Below are 14,107 nucleotides of genomic sequence, written 5' to 3'. Positions count from 1 at the left end.
AAAAAGCTGGAAAAAAAGTCCATTTCTTAGTAGACTTTGTAATCTGGAATGTAGGTATAAATAAATATAGCAAAGAAGGTGTATAAAGAGTATAAAGAAACCAGGATTTAGCCTGAGAGTTTCGGCAGAATCCTCAGATGATAGTTATTAAAATACCATTATAGATACTTCTGATTAAAATCATTTGGGTACACATGAGAAGGCACAAAATAAGGATCACAAAAATATCCTAGAAGAGACAAGAATGCTCCATCAAAATTTGATGACCATAATATATTCCTGTTGAATTTGTAACATTAAATCAATACACAGAAATAAGTAATATTACAAGAGGCATATATGATCATGTTTGTAAGTTCAGTTCATTTGCTTTTCCACCTAATAGAAGCCTGGAAAAGAAGTGCAGTACACTCATCTTTCATATAGAATAATTATTTTCCAAATGAAATATTGCTTCATCACTCTGTGAAGTAAACCTGAATTATTATGTTCCATCCAGATATTTGGGTTTTTTTCAAAATTACAGCTTATGAATATAATTTCATTTAAGGGCATTAAGATACTTCTAGGTAAGTTATAGGTGGAATGTTACTTGCATAAGTATATCCCTTACTTTTTTGGCAATCTATTGTACAATAATAAAATAAATCATAAAATCTAAACTAATTCTGGACATATTCTACAGTTTTTTGGTGAAAGGAATGTGTTTCAAGTTTCTGTCCAGACAGATAAGCAGAGCCTTCTGAATCTCTGAAATCTAAGTGTTGGCCTTCTAAGCAGAAATATTGTTTGGATTTTGAATTCAATACCTTAAGGTATACTAGACATTCTTTGCTCTCTGAGGTTTTATTTTTTATTTGTAAATTTTAAAACATGACAATATTGCTTAACCTGACTAAACTACATTGCAACATTTGTATCAGAGAAGTTGGTCTCTGTAAGTTCCTACATGTTTCATTAATGTACCCACATATATGTTTCTGTTGAAAGAATTTGTGTGAATACATAAGATCAAAATCATAGTTTTTCTCACTTTTGAAAATTAAGATTGCTGTGATGGCCTTGTGTGTGTGTGTGTGTGTGTGTGCGCGCGCGCGTGCACACGCGCGATTCTCTGCGTGTGCCCTAACAGTGCTGCATTTATCAGTGAATATTTGCTATCATCTGCTAAAATATGACAATGAACTGTTAATTCAAGTTTTACCTCTTCTTGCCAAATGCTCACAAAGTTGTGTGGGGACATCTCTGTCCTCTTTATGTTGACATGTAGCTGATGAAGGCAAAACTAAAACAAAACCCTCTCTCTCTCTCTCTCTCTCTCCTCTCTCTCTCTCTCTCTCTCTCTCTCTCTCTCTCTCTCTCTCTCTGTGTGTGTGTGTGTGTGTGTGTGTGTGTGTGTGTGTGTGTGTGTCTGTGTCTGTGTCTGTGTCTGTGTCTGTGTGTTTGTTCGTTTGGGGGGGCGTACATTGCATGTATGAGTGCTGGTGTCTGAGGAGTTCAAAAGATGGATTTTGGTTCTCTAGTGTTAAGGTTGCAGGCAATTGTAAACTGCCTAATGTGTATTCTGAGAATTTTTGCTCTCTGTGAGGGAAGCATGTGCTATTGTGCTGAGCATCTCCACAGTCCTTGTTTTTGTTTCCTCCATGAAAAATGTGCAAAGCCCTATTGAATGAAATAAAGGACAGAGATGCTTTCATTGTAACTTGGAAGCACAGGCACTAGGCATTCCAAAATATGCCTGCTAATTCATTATAAAATTAATTCTGCTTCAGTCTGTATATGTGTACGTGTGTGTGTGTGTGGGGGGAGGGTGTGTGGGTGTGTGCAAAAAGAAATTGAATCCTTAAGACATAAAATTTTCCTCTTTCTGCTTTGCTTCATTGCTTTCATTTTAAGGAGCTAATGTGGTTTCCCTTTATTTTATGTGAGCAGAGGTACAATCATGAAAAAGGCAGATATATGATTTAGGCAGACAGTAATATTATATATATCAGTGATATACATGGTTTGGAGAATATGACTGTAGGCAGTTTACCAAGTGGTCTTAGGGTGGGCTATAGGTAAAGGTCTCTATCCAGACTGGATATATGTCATATACAGGACCATACTTCTTAATAGAAAGAGTAAATGTGTAATCTCTATTAGTTAGTTAGAGACAGTCTGTGATATACATGTGATTCAATGTTTATAATCTATCACTCTGAAACAGAGCCAACTTCCTCTGTAAAGAGATGTATGAAGTAGACATAAAATAGACAACTTGGGTCAACTGCAGGCTCCATGAAGTCAGCTTGTTTCATCAGATCTGCTTTTGTTTGATCCCCTAATGTGTACTTATATGCTTATGCACACATGCTTTTTTTGATGTGTCACTTGTTTTAGTCCTAATTACACTGTAACATAACTTTAAATTACATTTTGACATAAATATATATTGTTTTCTGATATATATATGTATAATTTATATGTATATATATGTGTATATATATATATCAGAAAAAATATATATGATAAATATATGTTAACACATACAAAATCACACAGTTACACTGGTATTCTATAGTATGAAATGTTCCTGGAATGTAATTAATTAAATGTTCATTTGGTAGTGTAAATAATTGCTCTTCCAAGAAATTGTAATCTATGTGGATGCCTAGGTAACTATGTTGTTTGCTTTATTAATATTCTTCTCAAGCTCCATATATATTATATCCTAACAGCTAATTTTTAAGGTGAATCAAACTATGATTCCACTAGAATGGCCATTATCTTTATATTTGAGATACAAGATCATTTAGGATATTTTTGATATTCCATATATATATATGTGTGTGTGTGTGTGTGTATAAACAATTTGAATTATGTCCTTTTTGTATATGTGAGTCACTATATTGTGAGTTTTATTATTCTGGAAGACTTGAAAATCAGTTAAAAATATCATGACATGTGACTCTTATACATACAAACATACACACATGAACAAAAAAATTACTCTCAGAAGAAGAAACTAGTACTAGTGTATTAAAGTCATGATACATTTCTTACAGTTCCTCAATAGAATTCTAACCATTTGAAAAACAAATATCTAATCTATGTTTATGCACTACTAATTACTGTTTAGTTTATATATGCCCTAATAATTATCCCATTGAAAACTTAAATTTTGTTTCAAAAGTGTGGTCTCATTGGAGGTGTTAATGTACAATGTCTTTCTCATGAGATGATTAATGACCATTATAACAGTGCTAAGGCTGGGCATTTTATTTAATTCTCTATCTTGACCTATTTTTGTCCTTCTGGTGTGGATTGAGTCACTACAAAAATCCTGGCCAGATATTCATTCCTTGATATTGGAGTTTCATCTTCCAGATCCATGGATCAATAAAATTCCTTTCACTATAAATCAGCCACTCTTGGGCATATCATATAACCATACAAACTAGTTTAAAATAGTGACCTTTCTGAACTAAATGCTGTTCAGTAAAATGTTACTTTCACATTAAATTCTTTTAGTAGTAGAGCAGAAAGTAATCCAAGGGAAGTAATAGGTAGGAATGTTAAGAGGGCACAGAAGACGCACAAGAAATTGAAGACGGCAGTCAATATTGTATCTCCTGCTATTCCATCCACCACTGTAAATTCCCAGAGGCTTCTACCCCTGGAAATTCTGGAAACCAGGGAAGGTCTTGTATTTTTATTGTAAGCACTAATATTCACTTAAATAGGTGGAGGTAGTAGAGTATTTGTATCTAACAAGTCACAGGATTTTTTACAATATCGTTTAAAAGAAAACTCTTTTGAAACAAAATGATTTCATCATATTTTATCTCTGCCATCTCCTGAATCTTCTCCCGTATTCCTACTCACCTAACTTCATGCTCGCTCTCTCTCTCTCTCTCTCTCTTTCTTCTTCTTCTTCTTCTTCTTCTTCTTCTTCTTCTTCTTCTTCTTCTTCTTCTTCTTCTTCTTCTTCTTCTCCTTCTTCTTCTTCTCTCCTCTCCTCTCCTCTCCCTGTCTCTGTCAAAAACAAGACAAAAAATCAATAAGATAAAAAAGAAAAATAAGCAATAACAACAATACCAAGCATATAAAACAAATTTAGTGCCTTTTGTGTTGGCAAACAACTCTTGTGCATAGAGCCTGCACTATAGTGTGAGTGATATACCTAGTGTCACTCCTTTGAAGGAAACTGATTTACCTTTACTAGCAAGTATCAATTGCAATTAGCTTATTTGTTAGAGATGTAAATTTTGCTCTCCTTCTACGTTTACTTATTTTTCTTATGGTTCATCCTACTCTAATCCTCATCTTCAATCCCCTTTTAATAGTCGTGATTTTTGGTTTTGTTCAGCGATGCAGTTAGTTTAATCAAAACAATATGTGTAACAGATCAAGACTCTCTACTGATGGCTCCACGTTTTAATATGTTGAACTCGAAGAGCTCCAGCATCACACAAAGAAAGGGTAAGTTTAGGATGGAGCTTACTTATCATAGTAAAAGTACAGCTTATGGGCGGGAGGAAGAAGACGAGTAACAGGGCGGGAGGAGGACAAGGAGGAGGAGGAAGAAACAGAGCAGGATGGGGTGGAGGAGGAATCAGAGTTCCTGTGTGGTTGAACAGGTCCCAGAAGTGAGAATTCTACAAAAGGGCCCTATCTGCCAATTAATATGGCATTTATTAATGCCTTGAAGTTTAAATTGAAACAAGAGGGTATGCTAGTTCAGATATGGATCAGTAATCAAGCAGTGCCACACATGAGGTGCCAGGTGATTTCCAGGGTTGCTTATACCCTACAGCTACTAAGCAGTGGTGTTCCATTAGGTTGTATAAAGTACGAAGAAATATAGCAAGTATGCAAGGCAGCCAATAGAGCCACTTATGGCATTGCTGGCCTCTAGCCAATACTAAAGCAAAGATGTCTGTCTAGCTTCTAACCAAGATCAAGAAATCATTTCCCCTGCCCTAATTCATTTGACCAATTTTTACCTACTGTTCGTACATTACAGTATGATACCTATGGAGTTACTATTGTGTTTGCTGTACTGATTTTTCTACTTTTGAAATAACTTTTTCTTCTTATTTAATACAAGTGAATGATTTTAGATTCATAAAATCTACCTCAACTTCAATTTCTATGTTTTATCTGTTGTTGCTCTTACTTAATTCAGTTATTTTTGAAATTAGAAGGCTGATATTTATGTCCTACTCATGCTTATTTAATTTGCATTGCTGTTTTGTTTTGGGAAAAAAAGAGCCAAAGTGGAGAGGGACCTGTTTTTATCAAAAAATCTCTTGTAATAGGGGTTCATATTTATATGTGTGTTAGTTTATTTTTTATTAAGCCATTTACAAGGGACCTAATAGCATAATAGTGACTTCTGAAAATGGAGAATTTTTCTTTTTTTTTTTTTACATGCATAAAATATTTATAGATTTAAGGTATAATACTTTCCAATTAATTACAATCATTAATATTTTGCCACAAATACTATTTCAATGTATCTAACAGAGAAATCTATCATTCCTTAAAGGTGAAAGCTTTGGTTTTATGGTGTATTATGCAGTTATAAGACTGTACCTGTAAACAAGTACATTTAACATAGTGGTCATATTTATAAAATTAGTTCTTCATTTAATTTCTGTGTACATTTTAAATTAATATTTTATAGCAAAGTTCCTATTAAAGAAAATAATTTATTTGTTACCCTTGAAAGTATGAGTTCATTTATTAACCTAATTGATCTAAAACAGGAAAATATGGAAATATAATTGATGAACTATTTTAACTTTAATGACACATAAAATCTTCTTTTATACTTCTCTTCTCATTGCCCTTCTCCCCAAAATGAAAATCTAGCTTTCGGAGCTCAAATTAAGAATTTGAGACTGAATTCACTGTGTTTTATAACTTTCCATCTAGAGTATATTAATGTATACTTAAGTCTCTGAGATATCTATACTAATTGATTGATTTTACATAGTTATTTATGTATTGATAGAAAATTCCAGGAAGCAGAAAATACTTTCCCTGAAACCTTTTCCAATCAGAAAAGGCAGTACAAAATTTTCATAAATGAATTCTCCTTAAGACTACACTGCCTAGCAAAAGCAATTTATGCATAGTTGTAAAGTAGAAAGATTTTGTGTGGTTTTTAACACAAAGGCTTGCATTGAATCAGTCACCTCAATATATCATGGTCTTTGCTTTTTTGTAAAAATCATCATTGATATTTTTAAAGAAAAAGGTATCATGGTTTCATAATTTTGCTCATTATGAAACATTAAGTGTTTGTAGGCTTTTAAAATCATGGCTTATCTAAGAGAATCTGTCTTTTAATGGTTACAATTGAATTCCTCCTCTTCTGTATCTGTTTTCTATTTCAGAACCATTTAGAAAAAAATCTACTTAACCAGACATTATTCAGTTGATTATTGTTATTTGAGGATGGCTAACCTCTAAAATAGGCTTATTCTTATCAATCTATATTGCACAAAACAGTGTTCTAGATGATACTCATTCCCCTTGCAGACTACATTAATGGAAAAGGTTGACTTTAGACCATGGACAAACCTAAGGAGTTTATCATTTGTCTGGCATCCATACATCAGAGAACTATAAATGACTTATTTCTAGAAATAGAAAAGGAAAAACCTTAAAGTTAATGGTTGTGAATTGAAATTCTTTGGATAACATGGGTTTATTAAAATCTCTTCAGGAAATTTAGTTAAAAAATTTATCAGACAAACAAGACCAAGGAGAAGAGATGGTACTTCCCTTTATTAGATGTTATAGAGTTAAGTTTGCATAACCCTGAACTGTCATCTTCCTAAGCCAAACAACCATTTGATGACTGGTGTGCACATCAAGAATCAAATACTCTTTCACTTAGTACTAATCTCTGCTGTGTCAACACATAACAACTTGCCTGCTTCCCCTCTTCATTCTCAAAATCTGGACCTGGATCAGACTTGATGTTTCCTGATTCTGAATTGTTTTGGGTGTTTTGTTGTGTTTCCAGATCTGGTTTGTCTTAGCACCTTACAAATGAATTCTGAATATCCCGTATCAAAGCTAAACAGCTTTGCTTAAGTAGCTCAAACAGAAGGTCTTTCCTGCCTCTTGTCTGGTTAGTTGTCACTGTTTCTCTTTCTCAACCCATTTCTGATGCCAATAAACACTTCATGGCTTCCTTTTGTCATTCTTTAACAAACACACAGGATATATATACCATGCTACTATGGCCCTTGTAAGTGGCTTAATAAAAAATAAACTAACACTCACATACTCATATATATATATGAGTATGAGTGTCTCTGTGTTTGATATGTATGATATGTATATGCATGGCTATTCACTGACTCAAGATCAGTCAGTCAAAACCATGTTATCCTTATAGCCAATCTTTCTTGTCAGCTTACTCTCCGGCTTCTGAAGCAGGAATTTTGAGTGGCCATCTAACATTTAAATAAGTTCCTTGGATCCAAATTCTGGTCCTCACTGGTCCTCACATATGTCAGGCTCTAACTATTTAGCCACCACCTCATGCTCCACAACAGTGACTTTTAATGAACTATATACGTAAATGGTATTATTTTTTTATACAGCCTTGTGGTTAGCATAATCTTCTTGCTACATTAAGATGATTACAATCTGGATTTACATATGTAGGGATAATTTTCTGCTTTTGTTTCATTATGCATTTCAGACAGAGATATTTGCATGCCTGACAGTATGACTGAAATCTGAAATATCAGTTGCTAAACCAACAGATACTTATCAAGCTGAGAGAACGTGTATGTGTTGGTGGTGGAAGTGCATTCTGTGATATTCAGAGTTATCTGCAGATGAGACAGAGGGTTGTCAATTCTATTCAGTTTCAGAAAAACCGTTCTTTTTAGCTTTGCTCATGGTTATTTGAACAGCTTGTAACATAGAGGATATTTATCTCCATTACCTGACTGACCAATCCCATTAAACTGAGGCAATGACAGCTTCATTGTGTTAGATAGAATGCAAAATTAATGTTGCACTTTCACATCATTTGATCCTCATGCTGACAAAGAAGGTAGCTTATGTAGCAATATGCTTTGGTTTTGCTGGAATTTGAAATTTATAGTAGAATAACATCTTACTAAGAAAACAATTACTAATGCCTCTGAATTATCTAAAAATAAATAAAGTTTAACTATAGGTGACAAAAAGGTAATAATAATTTTTAAAATATATTTTAATTAGAGTAGAATTAGATCATTTTACTTGCTTTACTCCATCCAGCTTCTACCAGGTCCCTTCCCTCCAAACCCTACCCATAGACTACATTGTTAGCAACTTTTTCTTTGATTATTATTTATTGTGTGTGTGTATGCATGTCTGTACACTTGCACACAAATATATAAATACAACTTGCTAAGTTGGTTTCTTATGTTTATACATATGATTATAAGTGTGACCACTCAACATTGGACAACAATAAGGAACCACAGTCATGAGACTCCATTCCCACACTCCTAACACTCATTAGAAATCTGTAATATTTTGTCAAGGAATGGGACAACCATGAAACTCTAGTCCTTCCAGTTTCACATTTCTATTGCTATTATCCCTGATATGGCCTTGTTTATGGAGCCATGTCTAGGAAATCCTTTGTCTCAGCTGACTTTCTGACACTGCTCTTACAAACTCTCACACTTCCTGCAATATTCACTGAGCAATACAAAAAAATCGCTTAAAAACATGAATTTATTAAGTATATTTTGAGTACTTTTTATTCATTCCATTCCATATATTTTCACTCATCTACAATTATGGGCAAGTGAGATGTTTAATTTTAATTGTCAACTTTACAATTAAAGAGACAATCACCTAGGAAATTGTCTCATATCAGTAAAAACTTGTCTATTTTATGCTGGCTAGTTGGTGTGTGTGTGTGTGGGGGGGGGACTAGTTAAAATAAACCCTTTGCCCTCTAAATTATATTTTATTCAAGGATATTTAATTACAGCAAAAGCAATGGAAGTAGGACAACACCTAAGGCTTGCTAGGTTCACAGAAGACAGTTTTTTTAGAAAACATAAGGACCACTATGTGGGGAGCGGGTGTGGCGGCAGTCCCAAAGGCGCCAGGGACTGCAGCTAAGTCATATGACTTGCACCTGACTTCCTCATATAAGACACAAACATCTTGAGTGCTGCGCAGGTGTACCAGGATTCAGGTGAATCCAATTTGATGGAGATATGCCCCTGCTGCCCTGATTAGCTGAAGCTGCGTGCCTGGTAAGGTGGCGTGGCCTGCTGTGCGTGGATGGGAACTGAGAGTATAAAAGAGTGAGAGGCCCAGGGTTCGGGGGAGGATTATTATTCGAGAGAGGATTACTATTAGTGGGGGAGATATAAAAACAAGGGAGATATAAACAGGGGAGATATAAACAGGGGAGATATAAAAACAAGGGAGAGATATAAACAGGGGAGATATAAAAACAAGGGAGATATAAAAACAAGAGAGATATAAACAAGGGAGAGATATAAACAAGGGAGATATAAACAAGAAGAAACAGGACTGAATAAACGTGTGCAGAAGGATCCTGTAGCAGCGTCGTTCTTCCTGGCCTGTTGAGTGCGCGCAACAAGAGTTGGTGCTGAAACCCGGGAAAAGAAACATCTTCAGGCAAGAGCGAAGACCCCCTGCTACAGGGAGGATTCAGAACTGCATCACGGGGAAGGAGTGGTTAATAAAATTTCCTGTAAAACAGACTGTTGAGAAGGATCCAGCGTGGATTCAGAACTATTCAGCTGGGGAACGGTATTGATGAAGAGAAAGAAGAAAGATGAAGACTGAATAAACTGTTGTTAGAAGGACTGGTGGTCGTGTCGTTCTTGCTGGTCGAGAGCAGACGCGACAATTGGTGGCCCGTATGGGGAACCGACTCCCCCACCGAGTTCAGAACTTTCAGCAATCAGTGGTTGCCGGCAGGGTAAGTTCACGGTGAGTGAAACTTGCGACCCCAGGACTTTGGGAAGGACCTCGGATAAAATAGAGGTGAGCATAAAGTTGCCAGGAAGTAGGCACAAAGTAACCCAGGAGTTTGGGAAGGACCTCGGATAAAATAGAGGTGAGTATAAAGTTGCCAGGAAGGAGGCACAAAGTAACGATAAGGTTCCTGGTTTTGGGACAAGTTAAGGTTCCCGGTTTGGGGACAAGTTAAGGAACTATGATAACCTCAGTGTAGTGATCAATAGATCCTCGCTGTGTAGTTATGCTTTTTTCTCCCATTGACCCTTTGTGGGTAGGTCTGATAGTTTTGGTCTTGTTTGTTCTGATATATGGACTCTGTTACTGTTTGAAACTGTGTGTAGAGGCAGTCAAGACAGGTCAGAAAATCCTTACAGAGCAACAAGAAAGTATGTCGGAAAAGGAGAAGGGCTTAAAAAGAAAAAGGAAAAAGAAAGTAGACACAGTGTTATCAGGTGGACAGAAAGGACAAAATAAAAGAGCCGAGGTGGAGGAGGAAGGCGAATTAGCTTCTGTGCCTCCTCCCTATGCCTCCTCAGCAGCCACCTATAGGTGGACCTTCTGTCCAGAGATTTGGCGTATTGACTCCCCAGATGGACACAAGGTGATTGAGGTTATGGTCTCATCACCACGAGGTATTGTGTCCATCTCCCCTGGGGATCGAGTAGATCAGGTGTTGATGTGGGCGAGAGGGTCTGTTTGTGTGTTTCCACAGGACCAGACGGAACCTCTTTGGGTGCCGGAGAGATTGGTGAGATGCTGCAAGAATGAGGCTCCTGATCCAGTTGCCCCTGTGGATGTGGTGGATGATCCCACAAGCACAAAGGATGGAGCCGAGATGAGAGATCCTTTCGGTGTTCCAGAAGCGCCAATACCAGCTCGACATGATGTTCAAATTTTTCCATGCCTTTTTGATCCCTGAATTCCCCTTAAAGAGATAGCCCCGCTGGCCATCTATCCCTTGCTTCAGGGAAGATGAGCGGGGATGAGAGCCCTGGGATGTATGCTTGTTATAGTGTGTGTGTGTTTTGTGTTTGGCACATGTGTTAGGTGCAGAGTGTGCGACCCGCACTTTCGCCATGGTAGCGTAGGCTTTTGCTGCAGTGGAGGCGGGACAATCTCCTCAGATTCGGTTTGCCGCTCTAAAAGAAATTATGCTGCGTTATGCCGTGGGGTGCGAGGCTAAGCACTGCACAGAGGATAGCTTGCTGTTGGCATCCTGTGGAAGGCACGTCTGATTGCATGAAGGTTCAGTGTCCTAGTTCCCTTCCCCCAGGAAAAACGACACGGGAGCTGGCCAAGACCTCTCTGGGTGATGAGCCTAAGGGATGGTTTTGTGTAGGGCCCCTATGCTTGCACACTGGGGATCAGACCTCTACCTTCACCCATGAGGCTTGCTTGCAGCAATTAAGATTTGGCCATAGGTTAATTAACATCCTGGCCTTTTGATGCACCTGCTGCAAGCAAAACACAATCTCCCCAGGAGTGGCTTGGCATAATAGAGAGGTAGTCAGTGATAAGACTCCCTGGGCATGTCACCAACCTAAGACAGGGATCAAACCAATGCTGTTTGTCTCCCAAAGACAGGTAAGGGGCATGGTTGCGAGGGGCTATCTACAGACATTCTCTCTGCCAAAAAAGAAAAAAGGGGGAATTGTGGGGAGCGGGTGTGGCGGCAGTCCCAAAGGCGCCAGGGACTGCAGCTAAGTCATATGACTTGCACCTGACTTCCTCATATAAGACACAAACATCTTGAGTGCTGCGCAGGTGTACCAGGATTCAGGTGAATCCAATTTGATGGAGATATGCCCCTGCTGCCCTGATTAGCTGAAGCTGCGTGCCTGGTAAGGTGGCGTGGCCTGCTGTGCGTGGATGGGAACTGAGAGTATAAAAGAGTGAGAGGCCCAGGGTTCGGGGGAGGATTATTATTCGAGAGAGGATTACTATTAGTGGGGGAGATATAAAAACAAGGGAGATATAAACAGGGGAGATATAAACAGGGGAGATATAAAAACAAGGGAGAGATATAAACAGGGGAGATATAAAAACAAGGGAGATATAAAAACAAGAGAGATATAAACAAGGGAGAGATATAAACAAGGGAGATATAAACAAGAAGAAACAGGACTGAATAAACGTGTGCAGAAGGATCCTGTAGCAGCGTCGTTCTTCCTGGCCTGTTGAGTGCGCGCAACACCACTAGGTATTCAAAGAATCTATTTGAATGGATATATAATAAGGAAGCAAATACTGTCCATATTGGTAAAAATATTTTTATTGGTTCTTTACGCACATAATTCATGTGGACTAAGAAAATGAATGGGTATGATTAATAATGATTAAAGAAATTGAGCCATTTGTCTTCTATCAACCTCAAGATGTAGATTAGTATACAGTTGAGTCTGTCCAATATATTTGGTTAAATACAGTATTTTTGAAAGAAAAAAATCACATTATGAAAAATGCATGATTTATTTTTTTCTTGGATATTTTATTTACATTTTCTTTTTTTATTATTATTTTTTTTATTACATATTTTCCTCAGTTACATTTCCAATGCTATCCCAAAAGTCCCCCATACCCTCCCCCCCCACTTCCCTACCCACTCATTCCCATTTTTTTTTGGCCCTGGCGTTACCCTGTACTGGGGCATATACAGTTTGCATGTCCAATGGGCCTCTCTTTCCAGTGATGGCAGACTAGGCCATCTTTTGATACATATGCAGCTAGAGTCAAGAGCTCCAGGGTACTGGTTAGTTCATAATGTTGTTCCACCTATAGGGTTGCAGATCCCTTTAGCTCCTTGGGTACTTTCTCTAGCTCCTCCACTGGGAGCCCTGTGATCCATCCAATAGCTGACTGTGAGCATCCACTTCTGTGTTTGCTAGGCCCCGGCATAGTCTCACAAGAGACAGCTACATCTGGGTCCTTTCAGCAAAATCTTGCTAGTGTATGCAATGGTGTCAACGTTTGGAAGCTGATTATGGGGTGGATCCCTGGATATGGCAGTCTCTAGATGGTCCATCCTTTCGTCTCAGCTCCAAACTTTGTCTCTGTAACTCCTTCCATGGGTGTTTTGTTCCCATTTTCAATGTTATCCCTTTTCCCAGTTTCCCCTCTGGAAACAGCCTATCCCATTTCACCTTTCCCTGCTTCTATGAAGGGGCTTCCCCAACCATCTACCCACCCAACTCATCACACTGGGGCATTGAGCCTTCACAGCACGAAGAGCCTCTTCTCCCATTGATGCCAGCCAAGGTCATCCTCTGCTGCATAGGTGGCTGGAGCCATGGGTCCTACCATATGTACTCTTTGGTTGGTGGTTTAGTACCTGGGATCTTTTTTTTGGGGGGGGGGTTATATTGTTGTTCTTCCTATAGGGCAGCAAACCCCTTCAGCTACTTCATTTAAATATGGCATTTATACTCCTAACTTCCTGGTAAATATGAGAATTTTTTAAGAATAATAAAATATACATTTTAGAGTTTAGATGGGTTTTAAAATGTATAGGGCTTTATATACATGTATCCTTCACCTACCATAATGAAACAAGGTGTAGCTAGGAAGTTGCTTTTTTTTATTTCCTCTACATCCTTGCCAGCATCTGCTATCACCTGGGTTTTTTGATGTTAGTCGTTCTGATTAGTGTGAGCTAGAATCTTAGGGTGGTTTTGATTTACATTTCTCTGATGACTAAGGAGGTTGAACATGTATTTAAGTACTTCCTTTCCATTCAAGATTCCTCAGATGAGAAATCTTTAACTTTTTTCCCTATTTTTATACAATTATATGATTCTTGAGTTCTTGTATAGTTTGGATATTAGCACTCTATGAGATGTAGGGCTGGTAAAGATCTTTTTCCAATCTGTGGGTTGCTGTTTTGTCTTATTGACAGTGTCCTTTGCCTTATAGAAGATTTTCAATTTTATTAGTCAATTGTTGATATTAGGTGATGAGCCATTGGTATTCTGTTCAGGAAATTTTCCTCTATGCCAAATGTTTCCTCGGTTCTTTTTCCCTTCTATTCTATTAAATTCAGCATATCGAGTTTTGTGAGGAAGTTCTTGATCTACTTGAACTTGAACTTTGTACTGGA

General features: G+C 37.6%; 1 long non-coding RNA gene across 1 annotated transcript in view; it reads right to left on the bottom strand.

The window, feature by feature from the left end:
• The window catches only part of C230029F24Rik (RIKEN cDNA C230029F24 gene), a 95,816-nt gene that overhangs the window by 25,595 nt on the left and 56,114 nt on the right, over window positions 1-14,107 (bottom strand). Inside the window, exon 2 of the long non-coding RNA NR_151585.1 lies at window positions 3,868-4,017. This is a non-coding gene — a long non-coding RNA (RIKEN cDNA C230029F24 gene). The remainder of the gene's footprint in view (window positions 1-3,867; window positions 4,018-14,107) is intronic.

Source organism: Mus musculus, chromosome 1 (genome assembly GCF_000001635.26).
Source record: "Mus musculus strain C57BL/6J chromosome 1, GRCm38.p6 C57BL/6J".
NCBI classification, from domain to species: domain Eukaryota; kingdom Metazoa; phylum Chordata; class Mammalia; order Rodentia; family Muridae; genus Mus; species Mus musculus.
This window is presented reverse-complemented; position numbering and strand designations above follow the sequence as displayed.